Consider the following 21,718-nt stretch of genomic DNA (forward strand, 5'->3'; position numbering starts at 1 on the left):
ATTTAGCACCCATGGTATAAGGAGTTAATATTGTAGAGCCAAAGCAAGCAAACTAATAAAGGAGAGGTGGTGCTCCCTCTGTAGGATCAGATCTGTTACCCATTATTTGGTTCTGCTGCTGAAGGAGAAAAATAAGTCTTGGATATTACAGCTGTCACTGTGACATCTGTTGTTTCAGGATCCGTGACTGCTTCAGTCACCACCTGACCCAGATCATCACCATAACATTCCGTCCACTATTAAACTGTGAAAGGCCCTCGCCCTCCAGGTGGTTCTTCAAGGTTGACATACCAAGGTGTTTGTCTCTGTCCCCCCGACTGCCTCTCACTGAAAAATACAGCCTCACTTTGTGCAGAATTGATGACAACCAAGTCTCCCAGGGTTCAAGGGGAGCAGCGGAGAGCAGGAGTTCTCGAGGCGTAGCCCCGTTCTGCTCTTAATCACTTGTCACGACTACTGGAGAGCCTCAGAGCATTCAGAGGGCTTGCTTTTTGTTCTTTGTTGGTGGTGGTTCTCCTTTTCCTTTGAACAGATGACTCCAGCTATTAAAGCAACAATAGCAATGCTTTACCCACATATCCCAGCTTACACAACAGAAAGGTAAGGGGTTACCGGTCTCCCCTAACACATGAAGAGTATTTTACTTTTAGAAAGTTCCTCTAAATAGAGCTTAACCTCTGGTTGTCTGTGTTTGGTTCAAGCCATTAATGACTTCACAGAACGGCTGCTGCTAATTTAGATGCAAAGTTGACGCATCGCAAAAAGAGTGTATCACATGAGTTACCAAAATGAGGCCTGCACATACATTTACAGGAACGTAATAAATATGTAAACTAAGTCACATCTCTGCTGTCACGAGCTTTCCTTCCAAGGGCTCATTACCTTGTTTGCTCATCTATCCATTCTTTCATTCAGAAACTGTTTATGGAGACTCCATAAGGTACCAGGCTCTGTGCTGGGCACTAGCATACGGACGCACAAGCCAGAGATACAGTCTATTCTCCCATGAAGTCGAGCATGACAAGAAAAATCAGGGTTCTCATCTACATTTGTGATACAGATTTCTCCCATATATTGAAAGACACACAAAAATCTAATGGCTCCCAGCCACACAGCCATTTGACAGTCAGCAAGAAGCAGTTGACTTTCATTACATAATGAAGGCAGCAGATGATCTAAATCACAAAAGAAAAGAGAAGAGCCACAAGCTGCTCCTCACACGGGGTGTTTTATTTCCTTTCCTTACTTCCATTTCCCTACAATTTCTCACTCTAGTTCTGTTACTATTTAAGTGTATGATCTTAAACAAGTCCCGTAACTTCTCTAAACTTTGATTTCCTCACACGTAAGATTCCTCAGTTGACGTCTAAGATTGTTTTTTAGCCTGAGAAATATACAATTCTCTTTCAGACAAGCTTAAATCTTTTTTTTTAATTCACTGTCTCCAAGGTGCCTCAGGACGTTTGCAGTGAGGTGGCCTAGGCATTATGGTTGAGTAGGCAGGATGGGAAAACACAGGGTCTGTGCTGTGCGTCATGAGTTCTGCACTCACTAGGAGTGGGGCTGAACAAAGACACATTATCTGGACCTGGCAGTATTTACCCAGCTCAGAACGCACGGAAGTCTTGGCAAGAAAGAAGGCTGGAGACTGCACTTTGTGGCATCTGTCATTGCTTTATAGGTTTGCATTTGTAGTGCTAGATCTTTCTTTCCTTCTCTTTTCTTTTCTTATCGTCACAGACACCTAGTTGCTAACCAGGTGAGTGTTGGCATCTTATATAAAGGCTGTACTGGTTATAATGGCCATGCACCCAGACATGGGTAACTGAGAGAGAGGAAGAATGCACTAAAAATTAAACCTCATATTTTATGTTTTCCCTATAACAAAAATTAGCCTAATTATTTAATTAAGTAGTCACTATTAACTATTATATGACAACTGAAAGAAAAATAAAATGTCGGATAAAATTGAAAAATCCCTCCAGGCACTGAAGAGCTCCAGAACACTGTTCCCACTAAGCCTACATTTTTGCCCTCTGCTTTAGTTATTCCTGGCCCTTTCTTTGCATGAACTTTCTTCACAAACAGCTGATACTCTGATGTCTTTGCTGACCAGATCAACTATTTCCAGAAACATGACATTAAAAGACCCTCTCTAGACAAATGGGCTTCTGAAGCAGCAATATCACAAGCACAAGGTGAGGCTGGTGGCATGAAAGAATATTTTAGAATCTAAGATTTTTTTATTTATTATTTTTTTTTCTGAGAGTAGAAATTTGGAGATGAGATGCCCAAAAGTCCGTTTGCCCACTGGCCAACTTGTCCTCTACCTCCTCGTTCATTCTCCGGACCTTTCAGGCTCTTTAACTCTGTAAGTGTGAGGACACAGTCATTACACTGACGGGGGTTTTAAAGATTGTGTTAGTAGACTATAAAAAGTTCTTTTAGGGAAACAATTACAATGGTATTTTTTTATGTCTTTGTGATTGGGGAGCGAGAAAAAGGAAGAAACATAGGTTTTTGGAATGTAATATATTTTTTAAAGTTTATACTTAATAGCTACCCCCTGAGTTCTTGATCATCTCAAAGCGATCATCTCAAAGCGGACACAGTCTTAGATTACTTACTAATAGTGACAGGCTGTCAGATTGAACATGTGGCAGGAGGACAAGGGGACTACGGACAAACCCCAAAACAGATTGAGTGCTGGGCAAGCTGTGGGGTTTGAGACAGCTCTAAAGGAGAAAGACCAAGATGGGCAGGGGTGAAATCTGGTGCCATGTGTCAGTGCAAACCCCAACAATAGAATGTGGATGGTCTTCTGACTCCCATGTTAGGAGCCCCTCTTCTCTGTGGTGATTTGCATGTGCAGATTGGCACTCCTGTGAACACACATGAAGAAAACACTCTTCTTAAAAGATGAGGATTTTGTGTTCTCAGAGTAAACACTGGGAAGTATCAGGTTCATCTCATGGGAAACCACAAGGATCTGTTGTTACATGATAGGTTCCTGGGTTTACTCAGAACTTATAGGACATGTGAGATTTTTAAAGCATATGCACTTGGTAAGAAAATTGTAGTGTTGATATACACCAAAGCGAATAGAGGAAAGGATGGAATCAGATAAACTCCTTAAAGAAATATAAATTTTGAGAGTCTAGAGTCACACTGCCTAGTACAGTAGCTACAGTGGCTACTGAGCCCTTGAAATGTGGCTGGTCCAAACCAAGATGCGCTGTAAGTGTAAAATACAAAATGGATTTTGAAGACTTAGTGTGAAAAAGAATGTAAAATATCTAGTTAATAAATGTTTTATATTGATTATACGTTAAAATAATGTTGTGGATATGTTGGGCTAAATAATATATTATTAGAATTAATCTCACCTGTTTCTTTTATGTTTTTTAATATGGCTACTGGAAAATCTAAAATTACCTATGTTGCTTGCACGCTATATTTCTGTTGGGCAGCACTGGCCTAGAGGCTGTTGGCATGACCACACCCTATATATTTGAATTTGAGGAATTCATGAGGGATACTTGTGTTAAGCATTTAAAAATCCCTGTTTCTGAAATAAATTCTATAGAATGGTATTGTAACACAGCTTATTATTATGCAGGCCTGGCTATGCCAGGGTCAAGTAGTGTATCCCAAATCTTAATAACACTATTCAGCAGATCTAAGTATTGACTAGGAGTGGAAGCGTCACATAGCTACCAACATGAAAGAAGAGAAATAAGAAGTATGAAAAAACAGTGTTAACGTTGGGGAATAGAGGCAATTCATTCAATACATGAAAGTACTTTTCAGCAACTCCCACAATTAGAGAAATTCCAGAAACAATTAAAGGATTTGGAAGTCCCTAAGGATTCACTATAAGAAAGCCTATTTGACTTAAAGAAATCCCCAGGGGAATCAAAGAAATATGTTGCTTTAATGGGATTTTGCTGTGTGAGGACTGGACTGTGTTCTAGGCAATTTCCAACATGCTGAGCATTTTCCCCCCATTTGTTCCAGAAGGGTTCTGTACGAGCTGGGTCTTCAATGAGAAAATGTTTTATTTCTCTGGGAAGGCACTCAAAGACTCCTCCATCTCTACCCCCATGAAGTGAAGAACGCCTTCTTGAAAGACTGTTCTGTCACTCGAGTCCTCAGCGCTCGTTGCTCCCGAGCTGTTTTCCATCCCAGTGTAATTATCTCCACGATGGAGGAGGCTCCAGATGCATTTGCTTGCCCCTCTCTGTGACTGGAAAATGTATTCCATATTCAGTTAAAGTCAGTAATTAAAAAGGCCTAATCTGCATTCACTTTGTAACCACAGGTTGAAACTCCCCCTCTGTCAACTCCAGAGGTGGGAGGGCTGCAGCTCTTAGACCCACCCTGAAGACCTCCGATTGGCTGGTGTACATTAGAACAGGTGAAATAATCTAATCTGGAATATTGCTCTCCTCACCTTTTTTAATAAACATTTTGCCTCACCACAGACCTTAATATAACAGCAGTAAAGGCAAGAGAGGAAATTGGAAACATGGCCAGGAGTGTGCCTTATGGTTCATAACAGCCCCAAATTGTGACTGTTTATTAAAACTAACACCCTTTTGTGAGGGTGTGGATCAAAATATCCAGTGGTTTCTCCTCTTTGATATTCTTTTTTTTTTTTTATAGCACTGAGTTTAAGTTTCAGTTTTAGGATTTAATTAAGTTTCTAAAATTGTTTCTGACTAAACCATTGACATAAAAAAGCAACTTGTCCATAATTTGGCCCCATCAAATATTTCCATCATTTCTTTCAATCAGTAGGAGATGTGTATGGATGGATTACCTCTTGGGCCACTGGGACAAGAAAGAGTTAAGGCAGGTGAAGGAAGGGAGGAGTGAGGAGGCCAGAGAACTGCCTCACAAAATACAATTAAGGGCCTTTCCCAGGCCTGGGGCACTCTGGTGCTGCCAGGGGAAAGGAGGACGGAGCACAATGTTCTCCTTGTCCACACACCTCCCTTTTGTTTCAGCAGCACTTTGGCTCCCACACATGCAAAAGTTTGAATTTCCTGTTGGCTCTGAGGTGAGATTTATAACATTTATTAAGGTTACTATTCATTGTGAATTTACTGGGCAATAAGCCTAAGAGCTTTTAGGGGCTTAATTGCCTGTGTTTACGGGGGTTGCAAGCTCCCCACAGCATCACTGTCAGCCAGGTTGGCCAAATGTGGACTTCTTGAGGTGTCCAGGGTGCATGTCCTAGTCCAAGGGGGAGGTCAGGGGATAGTGAAGGGATTGAAAGGGGACCATTATCATAGGGCATTAGATTGGTTTTCTGCTCTGGCTGTTTTGGTCCACTTCCCTCTGGCCCATCTACTTCATTCTGGCTATGTTTGAAGAAGTATCTGAATTTTCCATTTTCTCCAGGAAGAAAGGAGAAATAATTGGATTGAGGGGGCAGAGGGGGAGAAAGGATGGCAGGAATGGGAGTAAATATGTTTCGAACATAACATGGGCTAAATACACCTTTTCACATACAGTCACGTTTAATCTTCACGAAAGTCCTGTGGGGCAGATATTATTATTCCCACTTCACAAATGAGGAAATTGAGGCTTAGAGAAATGAAATAACGTGCTGAAATTAAAACAGCTAGTAAAAGAAAGGTCTAGCATTTAAACATCATTGTTCCGTGGCCTCTCAGTCCGAGTGCAGAGCTCCACCCTTCATTGACTCCTGCTTGAGCAGCTAGTTGCTGCTCATTCAACCTAAGCAGTTGGTCCAGTTGCGTCATCAGGACATTGGAAAGTACAGGGTTAAATGTTTTTTCTAAGATGGTGAGTTTGCTTTGTGGCAAACAGATAGCTTTTCCATTATGGTCTTATCCTTTGACCTCGCCAAACCTTTCCAGGATGGAACGGTAAGAGCAGAGTGAAGCCAATTGAGCAATGCTGTAGGCCACACAGGAAAAAGGGGCAGATATTTGTCAGTCTCCGAGAGTAGCAACGACAGAGGCAGCTCCGTAATTTGATGAAAGAGTTGGAAAGAGATAAATCCTAAGACTCATTTCATTCACTCATTTATTCAACAAATATTTGGTAAGCACTCACTCAGTGCTGGGCACTGTGGCAGGCATTGGGAGGCTAGATCCTTGAGCACACTACCTGTCCCCTTCCTCGTGTGTGGAGGTGGACAGGACGCTGCCTGTGCCCTGTCTCTTAAAGGCTCTCTCAAATCTGCCCGAAGTCTGTCATAATGACAAATTTCCCAGACTGCTTCACGGAGACAGTCCTACCACAGGGAAGAAACAAAGAAAAGGACAGAAAATAAAAAAGCTGATGAGAAGACAGTGTACTCTTCATATGAAATATACACATACACACACATTTATATGTATGTATATATACAGAGTGTACTTTACATAGCTTCATATAGAATAAATAAATTAGCAAATATATTCATGTGTGTGTGTAATCGACTGATGTCCAGTCTCAATTGCCACTATAAATTCATGATTAGACTTGTAACAGACAGAAAACCTACTGGCACAGAGGGCTAAGCAGTTGAGCTATCATTGTTGGAAATGCATTGTTCAGGACATTTGCTAATTTATTGATGCAGCAGCAGAGGTAGAATCAGATTCAGTTACTCAGGTGAAGAATAAATTGGAATATTTTGGTGCATTTCTTTTGAAAAAAAAAAAGCCACTTTACAGCCTATGTATTAAAATGACAAAGTCTTAAATAGGGATCTCTTTTTCTAAACAAAAGATATGCAAATTACAATTCAAGATTTATATTATGATAAAAACTGAAATACAAAAGAGTCATTATCCTGCAAAATGTAAAAGTACATTGCTTCATGAGTCTGTAATGATATAATGGGATGTTGATGCAGTAAGAGGTGTCAGAAGGGAGACAATGACCTTAAAATTTTAAGTCGGAAACATTAGAATTGAACAGTAAGTATCTATCTACCCGCCTAACTACCCATCTATCTATTGAATATTGCATATTTTGACGAGACGTGGAAATGTATATTTTTATCTTCTAATGATGTAGCCCTAATACGGGGATTTGGGGAGCGGAGGATGGGGAGCTACTTTTCACATAACCGTTCGAACTGGGAAATTGGATAAAGATTTTAGCTTGAGTTTTAGATTAATAGGCCTAGTTTTCATAAAAATCAGTGCTGTGTTGTGAAGCTTGGAGCCCATTCCTGGCCTATCCACAGGGCTAGTGCCTCCACATCAAATGTCAGGGATTCCAATGCTCCCTGCATAAGAGAGACTTACAGTTAGTTTGCAGGGACTCGCAATTTTTAAGATGCTGGGAGCAATTTCCAGCTGATCATTGTGTCTCCCTGGAAGAGACAGGTCAACTTAAAGAGACCACATTGGAACACAATAGATTTATTCTATCAAATCCAAGAAAAATTGCAGCAAACTGATATGTAGACTTAAAGGTATTCTACTGGCTTATTCAAAAAAAGTGGAAGTGCATATGCGTGTGTGGTGTGTGTGTGTTTCCAATGGAGACGTAGTTTAAGTAATCAAGTGATATACCACATGTGAAGCAGATGTACAAGCTTATTCCCACTACCAACGAGAGCAGAAGGCCTGCTTTAGCTTTATTTGGCAGGAATTTATATACTTGCTTCGCTATTTGATCTTAACTTAAACAAAGGACGTTGGTCTCCGCCACCACTGATTTCAGGGCAACAGCTCTGCCTTATTTCTGAAAGGCAGCAGAATTGTGACACTTCAAAAATCAGATGGTTGCACAGTATGGAAGTATCTTAAATGTTTATTTATTGTTTTAGTGAGCCAAACCCTCCTTTCCTTGTTTCTGAGTGTGCAATTGATTGCATTGAAAGTTGTAGGCAGAAGGATCTCACTTTTATACAAATGTCAGAACCTTGGCAGAGCAATTCCCAGAACTTCAGAACAAACCCAAACAAGCCAGGAACTCTAAATGAGGCCTAAGAAAATACTCTCAGACCAAACTCCTGTCAATTTTTCCATTCAGAAAGTTGCTGAGGGTCTTCTGTCAGGGCGAGCTCATGGTTTATGATTTTTGAGCCTGTGCGACGCTCCTTTCTATTTCATCTTGACTTAATGTCATTAGTCTTCCTTCACAGAAACCCGAGCGTTCATTTTCTAATCTATCTAGATGATACGCTGACAGCATTTTCCCTGATCGAGACTTTACCATTTACGTCTCTGCCTCTGTTAATCATTTTCAGAAATGAGATTTATAGTAAAAAGGATTAAATCAATTCTGACTACCTCCAAATTTCTAGGTTTTCGGGGATTCTTGATGAACATGGAAACCATGGCCCCCCGGAGATGCTTTACTAAGAAGATCATTCTTACCTTTGTTAGTTGGCCTTTCAGAGCCAGCCGCCTCTCTGTGGACCATAGCAAGTCAACCTCTCTATGCTTTGTTTGGCAGCCACACCACAGAGGCTGCCCTCTAAGTAACTCAAGCTATTTTTGATTGGAAATAGATTAGTGAGCTATCAATTCTCTTCTCCTTCATTCTCCACCTTTCCTTCTTTCTCTTCTTCCCAGTCTTAAGAGGAGTACCCTTAGGAAAGGTGTCAGCCGATTTCAATTAAGTGTTTATCTTTTGAGTTTCTCATCATGGGGTAAATTATGACATTTTTAGCAGCCAGGATTTGAAGAGAAAAATTGCACCTGTCCCAACTAAATCGTAGCTCATTTTCTTTCTTTCTAAATTTTCTAATCTTCAACTGATTTGAAATAGCATTACTCCTATGTATCAGGCTTTGTGCAAAGCAAGGGACTTTCATAAATATCATCATTTTCTCTCCTTCTCTCCCTTCCTTTGCTCCTTCCTCTTCCTTCCCTCAGTCCTTCCTTTTATTTTTTTTTCCCAAATGTACTCTCCTTATTTTGCTTCTCTGAATAGACTTTTTGCATCCTCCCTTAGTCACCTTAGATTTCCTCCTCTGCTACTCATGATGAGTAAGAACAGAGAGATCACTCTGACTGTTTTTTCCCCATCCATAAAGCCTGCCTGTCCCATGAGGTGTGCTATCTCAGCAAAAGGACAGTGGGCATATTGACATCTCCTGGTCGTGTGTCTAGGGGACCCGATTCAGTGCCTTTAAATGCACTGAACCCCTTAGTAACCAGCAGCTTCCTAGACCATCTGCTCTGTGTCGTTCCATTTGCTGTCTGCTGCAGTCGAGAACATACCTAGGTCATGATCCTCTTGGTTTGGCTTCCTTGTCTTGCCCTGTGCTCATTCCCTTGGTCTAGGTAGTCATTTTGGCTTCCTTGGCTTTATCCTTTTTACTCTACAGATTCTAGGTTCTAGAATGCAAACTGTGAATCATTTGGACTCTTCCCCTTTTTGGGCCACTCTGGGAAACCTTTGGAGATATGATTAATCTACACCCCCAGAATTTTTCCCAAGTGTCATCTTACTTGGTTACTTTATGGCTTGCTACAGTCCCCAGGTTTGAGGGGGTGGGGTTGGGTAATGTGTCAAATATTTTTGCCTCAATTTGGAATGTCTTTTTTTCGCTAAGAAGAGCTGGCCCATGTCTGTATATTGCAAAGTCAATGTGTCATCTCTCTATTTTTCCAGTGAGTGTTAAATATTCTTATGTACAAGATTTGTATCTTATATACACAAAGACTTCAATGTCCAGGATCCTGGCAATGGATGCCTGTACTACTTCTTCATAGGGATTATATTTGGAGGTGGCAGAAGCACCCCATAGTTGTTTGGACTGAGACAGCATGGTGACCTGCAACTTACAGCTCTTCCATCATCACTTCCTCTGCTAGTATCCAGGGACTAGGAAAGAACCAGGTTTACCTGTACCAGAAGGGTGAATCTCTAGCAATTCTTCACAATATGACAGGTTAAAAAGGGACATCAGAAGTAATAGCCTGACACCTTACTCCTTTGTTAGCTGATAATAAAGGATTTAGCAAGCAGGCATAGAATAATGAACATTACTAACTCATAGTTAGGGATCCCATGAGTCACATCAAGTAGGGTGCTCACCACTATCAATATCCACAACAATCACCTGCTGCATACACAAGACACTCTGCGAGTCACTGAAGATGCAAAATGTTATAAAATACAGTTTTTTCAGGGAATTATAATGAATCTAAGAGACACCACCATAGACTTAAAGGATAGGAACTACCATGGGACACTTGTTTGAACAAGAGCATTGCTGGTGTTCCAAACAGAGTACAATGACAAACTGACACAAAGTAGAACTTTACCTAATGACGTGGCTGGTGTGGGGGACTGGAATTGGCCACCCCAAGATATGTCTCTTTGGCATGAGGATTATTTTGGGCTGGTTACTTTTAAAAACTGTAGACATGTGAGAAACTCTGAAAAGTAGAATTTAACCCTTTGTAAAGAGACATTTACATTTGTAGAGGAAATCTCCATGCGTAAAGGTGTCTCCCTCTCTGCACCAGGAAGAAGGAGGGATGAACTTATCTCTAGAAACTCTTATCAATGCAGAAGGCAAAGACTTAAATCTGCATAATAACCTTACTCTTGTTTACTGTGCTTTTCTGGTAATGTCCCATAACTGACTCCCCCCACCCCCAACATCATCCTTTGTTTTTAGCTGAGGATGGTATTTAAGGTGAGAGCTTCTGTCATTTTGGCTAGTTGCTCAGTTTTTCTGGGTCTCTCCCATGTATACATGTTATAGAGCTTTGTTTAATTTTCTCCTGTTATTTGGTCTCATGTGAATTTAGTTCATTGTCCGGCCAGAAGGACCCAGAGTGGGTAGAGAAAATGTCTTCCTCCCCTACAGTTTGACAACTTGGATGGGATAAAATTTCACTGGCTGAACACTGAATTTGTTGTCCAGCCAGAAGGACCCAGAATGGATAGAGGAAATGTCTTCCTCCCCAACACTGACTTCATGGGTGTGTGACCTGTGCAGTCTTACGGGACCTCACACTTGATTTAATTCTCTGCTGTCACTATCTATAAATTCTTAATAATTTAATCGTTGAATGTTTTGTAAGTGAAGCTGAAGGGACAATGGAGAATGCACATGAGCAGAGGATATATGTGCAACAAGCATGTCTGTCTTTCTTTGCTACCCCATTTGCACGTAGAATTCATAGAGCCCTATGAACATAGAATTCTGGTGGACCCACAATGTATGAGAGTAAAGGGAGACTCAAAGCAAGTACAAGGTAAGCGTGTTGCATCTGTGACTGTAACCAAAGGAGGGGGACACTGATATCCCTTAGAGGCCTGGTTTTCCATTCCACCAGAATTTGCTTCAAACACAGAACATGGAAAGAAGGCATGGTGTTCTAAGAGATGCAAACAATCAAGGAACCATATCATATCATTTCTTACTCATGTTACTTCCGTGTGTTAGTCAACCACTTATGCTGAAAGTGATGACATGGAAGGAAAAGAAACGATAGGGCAACACGTAGATACTTTTCCTTTCAGTCCTTCCATATTCATCAGTCGACTGAAGGTAGCATTTTGGTAGAATGTGTGTATAACTTATAATAAAAACAGTTGAGTTAGTTTTGTGCAACATTTCCACTGATTTGGTAACAAAATACATATGAATGTACCAATTACAAAATAAAAATTGTGCAGTTTCAGCAATACAATATACAATTCAAGTGCTCTCATATTTACAGTTAAAATTAGCATTGCACAATATAAAGATGAATGTTAAAATTCATGCTAATAATTTAAAATTTTTATTTACTTAGAATAATGTTGAATAGCAAATAAAAACCATCATGACAATTCAAGAAAGAGACAACAGAAGAAAGGAAACAGCTTTATAATTTGATGTGTTTAATGGCATTTGTTTCCTGTTTTTTGAAGAAGGGTCTCCACGTTTTTGTTTGTCGCTGGGTACCACAGAATACCTGCATGAGAGTCCTGATGGAAAGATAAAACCAAGAGAAGAAAAGAGCCTCCATTGGGAGTGCTACCTGTATGCCCTGAAATTGATTTCCCTGATTTGGTCCATGAGTACCAAATTGAAAGTGTGAACACTCAAAAACATTTGTTCTATTGATTCTAAGCTTAGAAAGTTAAACCTATCCCAAATGTTTGATAAATTCTCAATTTTCTTCTCTTCTGTTTACGCTTTTTAATTTTTTATATATTCAACTCTTAAACCCTTGTCTGTAATTGACTTGGGGTAAGGTGTAGGGCCAGAGAAATTAGATTTTTTTTCTCAAAATGCCTTACTTGTCTCCTGAATCATATTTAAATTCCTTATTTTTATTTGTAAGCTCCTTATAAATGCTTCTTTCAACTTCCACCTATTTCTTTTCCCTTGCTGTCCACACCCCTGAACACTACCTATGTTCTACCGTATTTCTACGGGGTTCTCAATTCCAACCCAGTAACCATCTTAATATCTTTTACAGAACTTGCCTCCTCTACTTCTTAAGTCACATGTACCACTCTTCCTACCTGGACCGATCTCACAAAACCGATTATTCTTATTTATCCCTTCTCCCAATGGAGATTTCTCTGTCTCACTCCACCTCACCTTAACTACAGATCCATCAAGAGAGGTGAAATACTTTATAGCTATAAAGCACTACACAAATATAAAGCATAATTATTAAAGTCATTTTTATTATATTGATGACAGTTAACACTTGCTAAGGGCTTAATATATGCCAGGCAGTGTTCTAAACTTTTACTTGTATTAATTCCTTTGTATTCTCACAACCACATGGAGCAGTTAAGTAACTTGTTAAATAGCTAATAAGTGGTGGAGTGGGATTCCAACTAAGCAATTTTCCTGTTTTGCCTTCCTAAGGAGAGATCCTGTAAAGTCTCATAACATTATACGTTAGTATGCAATAATACTGATCAATTGGCATGGATTTACAAAGACTCTACTTCCGTATGCCCAAGAGGAAGAGGAGAGCAAAACTCCAAAATTTTCATATAGAGAATTGCCTGCCAGAAAAATCCACCCATTGTTTTCATCTATGGTTTGGTCTGGTTCAGTTTTGTTTTTTAATTTTAGAGAACAGATCTTCTCTGGGAAGTCAGATTTTGCTTTGATTTTCCACCCGAGACCGGAGCGTGGAGAACATACAGATCTTTGCTCTCTCCCACAGATGCTTACTCCAGCTGTGTGACCACCAGCCTGTAAGCGGTGTGACCACCACCACTACATTGCAATCCACTTGGAACTTCCTACAGGACCACCCAGAAGCTGCAGCTGGTGCTGAGGACGGTGGCCGCCTGTTTACATGAGACTGTGAGCTGAAGGAAATGGACAGTACCTGCTTTCTGTTGTCAGCCAAAGATTGATTCCCGTGGAAAGATCCAATGTGTAATCTAGAAATATTCATAGGCCTTAGGCCCTAACTATTCCAGACGTGAGGGTGTTCTCTTCCCAGAACTGGGGCAGACGGGAGCTTCTCCCAGGATGCTGGCAGCTGCCCCTGCTCCAGCAGAGCCAGCTATAGGTCTGGGAACGTGGGTCAGACAGAATCCAAACGTGCTGATCCTCAGATAGGCCATGTTTGAAAGAGACATTTTCTCATGCAAAGACTTTCTGTTGAATCATATCCTATGCACTATCTCTGGTTTCTCAGAGAGTGCAATGCTGAATTTGTAAGGGAAAAAAACGTGTTCTTAAAATCCTTGCCTGTATATTTGTGGATAGCCAAGTTCATGTCTAGCCACCCCAGGAGGGCATTTGGCAATTGTACAAAAGAAAGCTTTTCTGCCTGGATGAATAACAGTGTCCAGATAAGCTGATTGGTAAGGTGAGGGGTGCCTGTGGAAGCAACAAAGAGTTTTCTAGAGTTGTTAGCAATGCCTTCATAACCTACTTTTGGTAACAGATTTTCTGCTAAACAGGTTATCTTACTTCTATGCTTTTGTAAATCAAATCTTTCTTTGCAATTTTGTTTTGGAACTTTTTTAGAGGGCTCACAATTTAAAGATTTTCTAACATCTACTTCCACGGTAAATTCAGATGTTCAAAGATCAAGTTGCCTTGAATTGAGGGGGACATGGGTTAACAACTTGGTCTCTTCAGCTTTGCCCTTTTAACGAGACCATTCCATGCCCTCTGGAGTCTGTGTTCCAGTAGGCCCCAGGAAGGAGAAAGGAGAAGGCAAGTCTAGAGACAAGCATGAAGGCGGCTGAGGCTTTTTCCTTGTTGTTAGGCACAGAGATAATCATTTGAGACTGAGTCTTGAGAGGAAAAGTGCACTACAATTTATTGAATTGGTAGTATGCACCAGGCATTGAATTGCACAACAGCCCCACGGGGGAAGAAGAAAATGAGATAACACTTAATGTGCACCCACTATCCAATGGGCAGGAAGCGAGTAGCTTTACAACGTATTGTTTCATTTAGTCTTTATAATTAGGGTCGCTAGAGTTAGCAAATTAAAATCTAGTTAACATTCAGTTAAATTTGAATTTCAGATAAGCAGCAAATATTTTTCAGTATAAGTATGTTCCCTACAATACTTGGAATATACTTATACAAAAAAAAATTGTTGCTTATCTGAAATTTATATTTAAAAGAGTGTCCTGTATTTTATCTGGCAATCTGTTTATAATAATCCTAAGAAGGAGGAATTATTTTCCCATTTTATAATTGAGGAAACTAAGGCTCAGAGACATTAAGAAATTTGCCCAAGATAGTAAGTAATGGCAGAGTTGGGATAACAATCTGGTTGTTTGATTCTAAATGCTATACCATCAATAACTATACCACATAGTCTCCTCATCCTAGCTAACAAATAGTCAGTCTTGATTCAGTTAAATAAGCTGCCTCAAGAGAAAGAGCTAACTTCAATTTCAAATACTAGATATGTGTTAACGTTAATATTTATTAATTAGGATCTGTCTAGTCCAAAACCCTGTGTTAGAAAGGATGAATGATGAAGACAATTTAAGATTCAGGGCTTGCCCTCATAGGAAAATATAACGTAGGGGAGAAGATGAACCAGAGAGAGAGAGAGAGGAAATGCTGAATGTGTTGCTAGTCAGTTTCAAGTGTTTCAACAGGAACGTTGGCGTTGCAGTTGATTCTGCTTTAAAATCTTGAGGTGCTCTGGAGAGCGTCTTGGTGGAGGGGCAAAGTGGGTGCTGAGTGAGGGAAGTTGATGACCATTCTCAGTGTTTCCAAAGATGAAATTCCTCCTTGTCGAGCAGCATCTGCCTCTTTGTGGTGTCCCCAACACCTCCAGTCTACAGCTTCAGGTTTCACAGTGACTTTCAGGGTTTGGCTGTCACATTGCTTGTCTCGCTGATAACCAGGGTGACTTTGGCAAATCTGTCCAGGGAAGAGGCTGCCCCCTTCCCTCCCCAGAACTTTATTTGAAACCCACCCATCGCTGCCAGCTTGTGTGAAGATGATCAAGCAAGATTGAAAAGAAAGCAGAATCCAACACAGCAAGTATTAGAAGTTCAAAGAAGTTAATCATCATAAAATACTATTTGAGTACTTCCTTTTTGTCAAGCATTGTGTCAGATGTTTTATAAATATTCTTCCTAAACATCACAAGAAAAAAGTAAGGTAGGGATTATCATCTCTATCTTACAGATGAGAACACTGAGGCTCAGAGATGGTAAGGAACATGGTGAAGGTCACACAGCTCGTCTGAGTGTCTATCTGCTCTGAGCCCCTGCTTTGTATATAGTACAGAGCTCCCTCCTTAAAACAAACCGAACTGAGCCTTCTTTCCTCCAGACAGGCAGAGAAATTCACCAATGAAGAGCAAGCAGAAAGAGATGATGTTTGGGGCCTTAGTGGAAAGAAGCAGGGCTGAATCTAATACCATTCTCTCTTATCTCTTAATTGAAGCCAGGGTACACATGCTCGTTTTTTTGTAGCTAACATCAAAACCAGAAATCAACACTGTGCAAATATATATCTAACAGTATAGCTTACAGTGTGATTCCTTTTGCCTATATCATTTTACAAAATAGAAAAGATTTGGGAAGAGAAACTTAGAACTGGACAAACAGAAAAGCCAATATTTTGATAATAAGGGACTTTTTAAAGTTGAAGTTCTGTTTTAGATAAGGAAAAGCTTTTCAGAATGCTTTTTATATAACATCATATTTCTGTATTTATAGTCAATTCCTGCCTCCACTTTGCTTCTCCTACGCCACAATGCTAAGTTTTCCTTCATATTTTCCCGATGGCTAAAGTTCTGCTTCTGAAAATTATCCATTAAAATTTTATCAATTTTGTATTTTGGTGAGACAGGACGAGGAAATGCCATGGTGAAATTAGATTTTTCTCTGACATCAGGCGCCCAGTCAGCAATCCAATCCCATGTGTTTCTATTGAGACATTAGGGTTTGATATAATTTTGGGCAGAAAACATTTTAAAAATGAAACAATTGAATTTTCTAGATGGTCTTGGGGACCACTTAGCTTAAGAGAATACACTTCCAAATCAAAAGCCTTTCAATCATTTGAAATATTATTTGGAAGATATTTGCTCTGTGTGTAGTAGCAGTTTGAATTCGTATTGAATGTTTGACCGGCTCGTGCACACATAGATGATGTATGAAATTATTATTTCATATTTTTCTAGTGTTTGCATTGCAAGTGACATCTGGCTGACAGGAACTTGGAGAAATGGGATACAAAGTGAACGCTGCAGTTACCACAAGCATCGTATTTATCAAGATATAAGATTGGTCTGTCTTTGTTTAACCTAGGGAACTTGGAGTGGTGACTGGCAAACGCTGCGTTTTTGTGCTGCCTGCGTGTTTTAACTGAGCTGTTTAGTAAAAAAGTAGTCAAAGAATAAACACTAGCTGTATTATTTGTTCTGCTCATGAAAGGAAATATTATACATCCTAATGGTGAGAAAACACATTTAAATTATATCTGATACAATTTTCATACATTTTGCCTGTATTCAGAGAATTTACGGATTTCATGTTAGAAAAGCATGCATACTGAGTGCCATTCAACATTACTCAGAAAACCTAATGTGGGAGAAAAAAGAACTCAATGGCGTATTTAGTTTTATTTTCTAATTTGTGAATCTGCAACATTGAAGTAAGACATGTGAAAACATATAGTAGAGTGTTTGTAAGCTCTGACTCTGTTGAAGTACACACATAAATACGCGCATTTTCCTTTTCTCCCTTTTCATGGAGGTCATGGTGCAAATTGTTAATTCAGTCATGAGAAATACCATTCATTTAACAAAAATGTATGTGCCTACCATAGACTGTGTACTAGCCAGGTACTGGAGATATGCAGAGGAATCAGACCATCTCTGCTCTTAAACTCATAGGCAGGTAACAGGGGAGGTCAATATGAGACAATTAAGTACAATATAGGGTTATAGATACCATGACAAAAGTATAGAATTGTTGACAAGGTAGGGGCAAAATGGTGACAGTGGTCCATCTACCAAAGACAGACTAGGGAACAGAAAAGGCATTGTGAAAGCCTTTCAGTATATAAAAGTCAGACATGCTCAGTTTTTGAAACTTGAAAATTTCAGGAAAATGGAAGATGGCAAAAATCATCCTTTTCTTATCATCTAAAGACAAATACTGCCAACCTACTTCTCGCATTTCCCTCCAGTCTTTTCTCAATAACTTTTCTTTTAGTTTTGAAAGCATTGTGGTAGTACTGCAAATATACTGCATATATTCAAAAAGAAATAATATGCTGCTTTCAGTAAAAAACCAAACATCATTGTTGAGTGCATTTCCATGTTATTTTAAACTCTTCCTATACACGGTTATTAATGTTTGTATAATAATCCAATTACTATTCAATGCCATAAATTAGCCATTACTCTATTACGACATTGGTTGTTTTCCATCTTCAACCAACAGTAAGTTGATGATATGTAAGAAAAAGGAATTCAAGAGGAGAGAGATAAATCTCCAATGGTGGGATTCCTGGCACCAGAATAAGACATGAAAAGGTAAATATTTATTCAGCATCTCTTACAGTGCTATGTACTTTATAGGTACTATTTTGCTCACTGCTACAAGAATCCTGATTCAAGTGTGGTACAACAGAAATAAACTATGGATTCACCCAGAGCTGAGTTCAAATTTAATTCTCAGCTTTGTGCCCCTGAGTGATTCCAGAAAACTAGTTAATCTCCATGACTCTCAGCTTCCTTATTTGTGAATTGGGGAAGTATTAGCATTTATTCATTTAACAAGAATTTGTGAGGCTCATAATACGTATAAGGTATCTTGCTAGGCATAGGGAAGGTAAGATGAATATGATGTGTCTCGTGTCTGAGGAGCTGACAGCATAGTGGCAGACTCAGACATGGAAACGGGCCCAACAGGTCCCAAGGGAACACAGATGAGAAAGGAATTCATTCTTCCTAGTGGAGTAACACTTGATCTGGATTCTAATGAGGAGCAGGTTTTAACTTGCTGTTCTTCATCAACAGCATTCATCTTCTGCTAGTCAAGCAATCACACGGTGGTGGTGTGCGTGTTTGTTCTTGGCCCTGCCCTGAGGAAGCTTACCAGCTAGTTTTAGTCCTAATGTCCAGAAGAATGTGCCTCCTGTTTTATAGACTAGCACGCTATCTTATTTAAGAAGTGATTGTGTTGGTTCAGAGGTGATTGGTTTCTGCCGGAGGCCTTCCCTCTAAGAGATGTGTCTAATCTTGTAAACAAAGGGTCTTGTTCACCCATCAAGGGCAATCTTTTGACACTGTATTTTCAAAGCCTCATTAATCTGAATAAAACTGTTACTAAAATGTCTGGGTTTTGCAAAAGGACAGTGGCATTAAGCAATGGACAGACGTACTCTGTAATCAGATTTGGACCTGCACATGTTAAGTCCCTCCCTGCTAAAAATTCCCAAATCTAAAATGAAAGCCAGAATACTCAGACCTAATGGCAAGTTTTCAAACATTCATAATTCAACAAATTAAAATGCTTCAGACACCATTAAAGTTGTCATTTGCACCAGAAAGATAATTTTAGCAAATTTTTGTCTCCTTCTCCTCCTGATACTTTTCATAAAAGTGTGTCTGAAGGTTCACCAAATATGGGAAGGTAAATATATTTTCAAATCTCACTAATCAATTCTAATTTTAAAATAAAACAATCTATGACTCTTCTGTTTTAAACCAATGGTACGTCAATTAGCTATTGCCATAAAGCTACGGCACATTTCAGTGGCTGAAAACAATTATTTATTTAGTTTTTGAGGGTTGAGTTAACTGGGATTTGGCTTGCCTGGACTGGTCATGCCTAGTGTGGCTCTGTTCCATGTGTCACTTATTCCCCTCTTAAGACCTGTGAGTTACTTTAGGCATGTCCTTCTCATGGCAATGGCAGTCACAAAAGAAGAGTCCAATCACGTTTCAAACCTCTGCTCACATCACATCTGCTAACATCCTAGTGGCCAAAGCAAGTCATTCAGCCAAGTGGAGTCCAGGCTCGGGAGAGCACTGAGGAGTTACATGTCAAACAGCAAGGATATAGGGAGTGGTGAAGCATTGGGGTCATTCACGCAATCTACCCCATATGGCCATAGTACTTTTCCTCAAAGAAGAATGGAGTTTAAATTCAATAGGTTTTTATTTTTTAATTACCATTTATTTAAAGCCTTCTATATTCCAAGCACTAACATTATCTCATTATCTTCCTGCAATCCTACAAAACATTTCAAATCCTACAAAGCATTTCAACATCCCGATTATGCAGATGAAGAAACTGAGGCTCAGAGATGTTGAGTAAAATGCTTAGGTTTTGGTGGCTGGTCAGCTGCAGAGTCTGGAGTTAAATCTTGCCTGTGGACTCTGGGCTTTGCTGTCTTTCTTTCTGCTCTGTAATGCTGCCTCTATGTAAAATTTCAACTGTAAAATTTAAGAACAGGATGGAATTTTAGAACTTATCTTGTCTAATCTCTTTATTTTGTAGTAGAAACAACAGAGCCCCAGAGAGATGATTTCCATATTTTTGTCTTACTAATTAGTAGAAAATGCAAAGACTAGAACCTGAATCTCTTGATTCCTCATTTTCTCTCTTTCATGCATGTTTTTTCGTTGTACACCAATAAACTGAATGCCTACTATGTGACAGGCACTGCATTGATCCAGTCTTCTGGTGCTAAAATTATATCCTAATGATAGAAATGAAGAGGAATACAAAGTTCCTTGAGTACCTACTATGTGACACAATGGTTGTCCATGTTTGCCTAAAATTTACCAAAAAATGAAATTCTAAACTCCTGCATCAATCTATTTCAACTAAAGTAGAGATAAATTTTCTCTTTGGCATAGATGCAATACACATTTCATAGAAGCCAAGTTGGTCTGGGAGGCTGCAGGAGCTGTGCAGGTTGCCCAAGACTTACTGCTGATGTAGAAGGTGGGCACCTTGCTCACCTCTGGCAGCTGTGTACCAACACCGAAACCGTACAGCTGCCAGGCCTCAACTTCATTAGAGTTGACCTTCAGATGGATTTTGCAAACCACTCACATAGATCTCTCTTTTTGGAAAGTTTTCAGAGTAAAAAAGGAGAAAACAATAAAATGCCTCCAATTTGCACTCCCTCCCTCTGAGATCTGCTACATTCAGCCCCCAGGCTCTCCCCAGCACTGAGTCATTATCCCCAGTGAGTCCCACAAGCCCAAGACTGATGGAAAACAAGGGAAATATGGCCTACTGCTGTTTGCATGGGATCAGAACTGCCTTCCCCATGTTGCTGGGCCTGTGGGATTAGCTGTGGGAGGATGAGGAAGATATAGAGGAAAGTTGGAGACCAACACACCTGGGTATGAGAGATACTGGGGCAAGTCATGTGGCATTTCCCTCTCAAAAAAAGAAAGTGTCACCTGCACCGAGGCTAGGGCCTGGCACATAGTAGGTGTTTGGTAAATATTTGGTGAATGAGTGTTGATTGAATGAATCTCCCTAGTGTCCTGGCTTGTCTGGTTGTGTTTCACTTGATCTGGGGGAAAGTCTGTTTGCTCAGGGCTCTGGTACCGCACAGAGGATGGTTTAGGCTTTGTATTCAATCATTCAAGCAATGTGTGTGCCTGTTTACTGCGTTCCAGGCATTGAGCAGATGACAGCAAACCATATGCAGTTGCTACCCTCATGGACTTGCAATCTAATGAGATAAGTCAGACATGAGTTTTGAATCCTGACTCTGCCACTTATTAGCTCTTTGTGGGCAGGTTATTTACATCTTTGTGCCTCGGTGTCCTCATATGGTAAAAAAAAAGTATGAGAATAATACCTAATTAAATTAACATATATAAAGTACTTGGAATATTGTCTGACATTTAAAAAGTATATGTAAATGTTTGTGACTACCTCCTATATTGTTGTGAGGATTAAATGTGAAAATGCACGTAGAGATCTGACCATGATGCTGGCACATATTAAGAACTTCATAAATGGTAAATACTATTATTACCCATTATATGTAGCTTTAAACATTATAGCAATTCTAAACTTGATGTGGCGGAGGTAAGAAGTGGTAGGGACTAGGTTGGAAGGAGAGTAAAGCTGGGTCTCATGCAGCTAAAAATCTAATCTGTTTCCTGATTCTCAGACAGATACCTTGAACAGCACACACACACACACACACACACACACACACACACGCCATTTACAGCGTGTTTAAGGGCACATCTAGGAGGAAGGTGCTGTGTCCCTAAATAAAGTCTCCTTAAAAGTTGAAATCTGTTATTCTGGATTCACCCTCATCTTAGGCCACAGTTATTCC

At 39.8% G+C, this 21,718-nt stretch overlaps 2 long non-coding RNA genes across 3 annotated transcripts in view; one reads left to right on the plus strand and one right to left on the minus strand.

The window, feature by feature from the left end:
• LOC138924132 (uncharacterized) overlaps positions 1–21,718 on the minus strand; it is a 138,755-nt gene that overhangs the window by 66,679 nt on the left and 50,358 nt on the right. The gene's annotated exons all lie outside the window — the stretch shown is intronic.
• Positions 4,931–16,807, plus strand: LOC138924133 (uncharacterized). Its single transcript, XR_011438831.1, has 2 exons — positions 4,931–5,062; positions 13,116–16,807. It is a non-coding gene; the product is annotated as an uncharacterized lncRNA (long non-coding RNA).

This window comes from Equus caballus, chromosome 5 (genome assembly GCF_041296265.1).
Source record: "Equus caballus isolate H_3958 breed thoroughbred chromosome 5, TB-T2T, whole genome shotgun sequence".
Taxonomy (NCBI): Eukaryota; Metazoa; Chordata; class Mammalia; order Perissodactyla; family Equidae; genus Equus; species Equus caballus.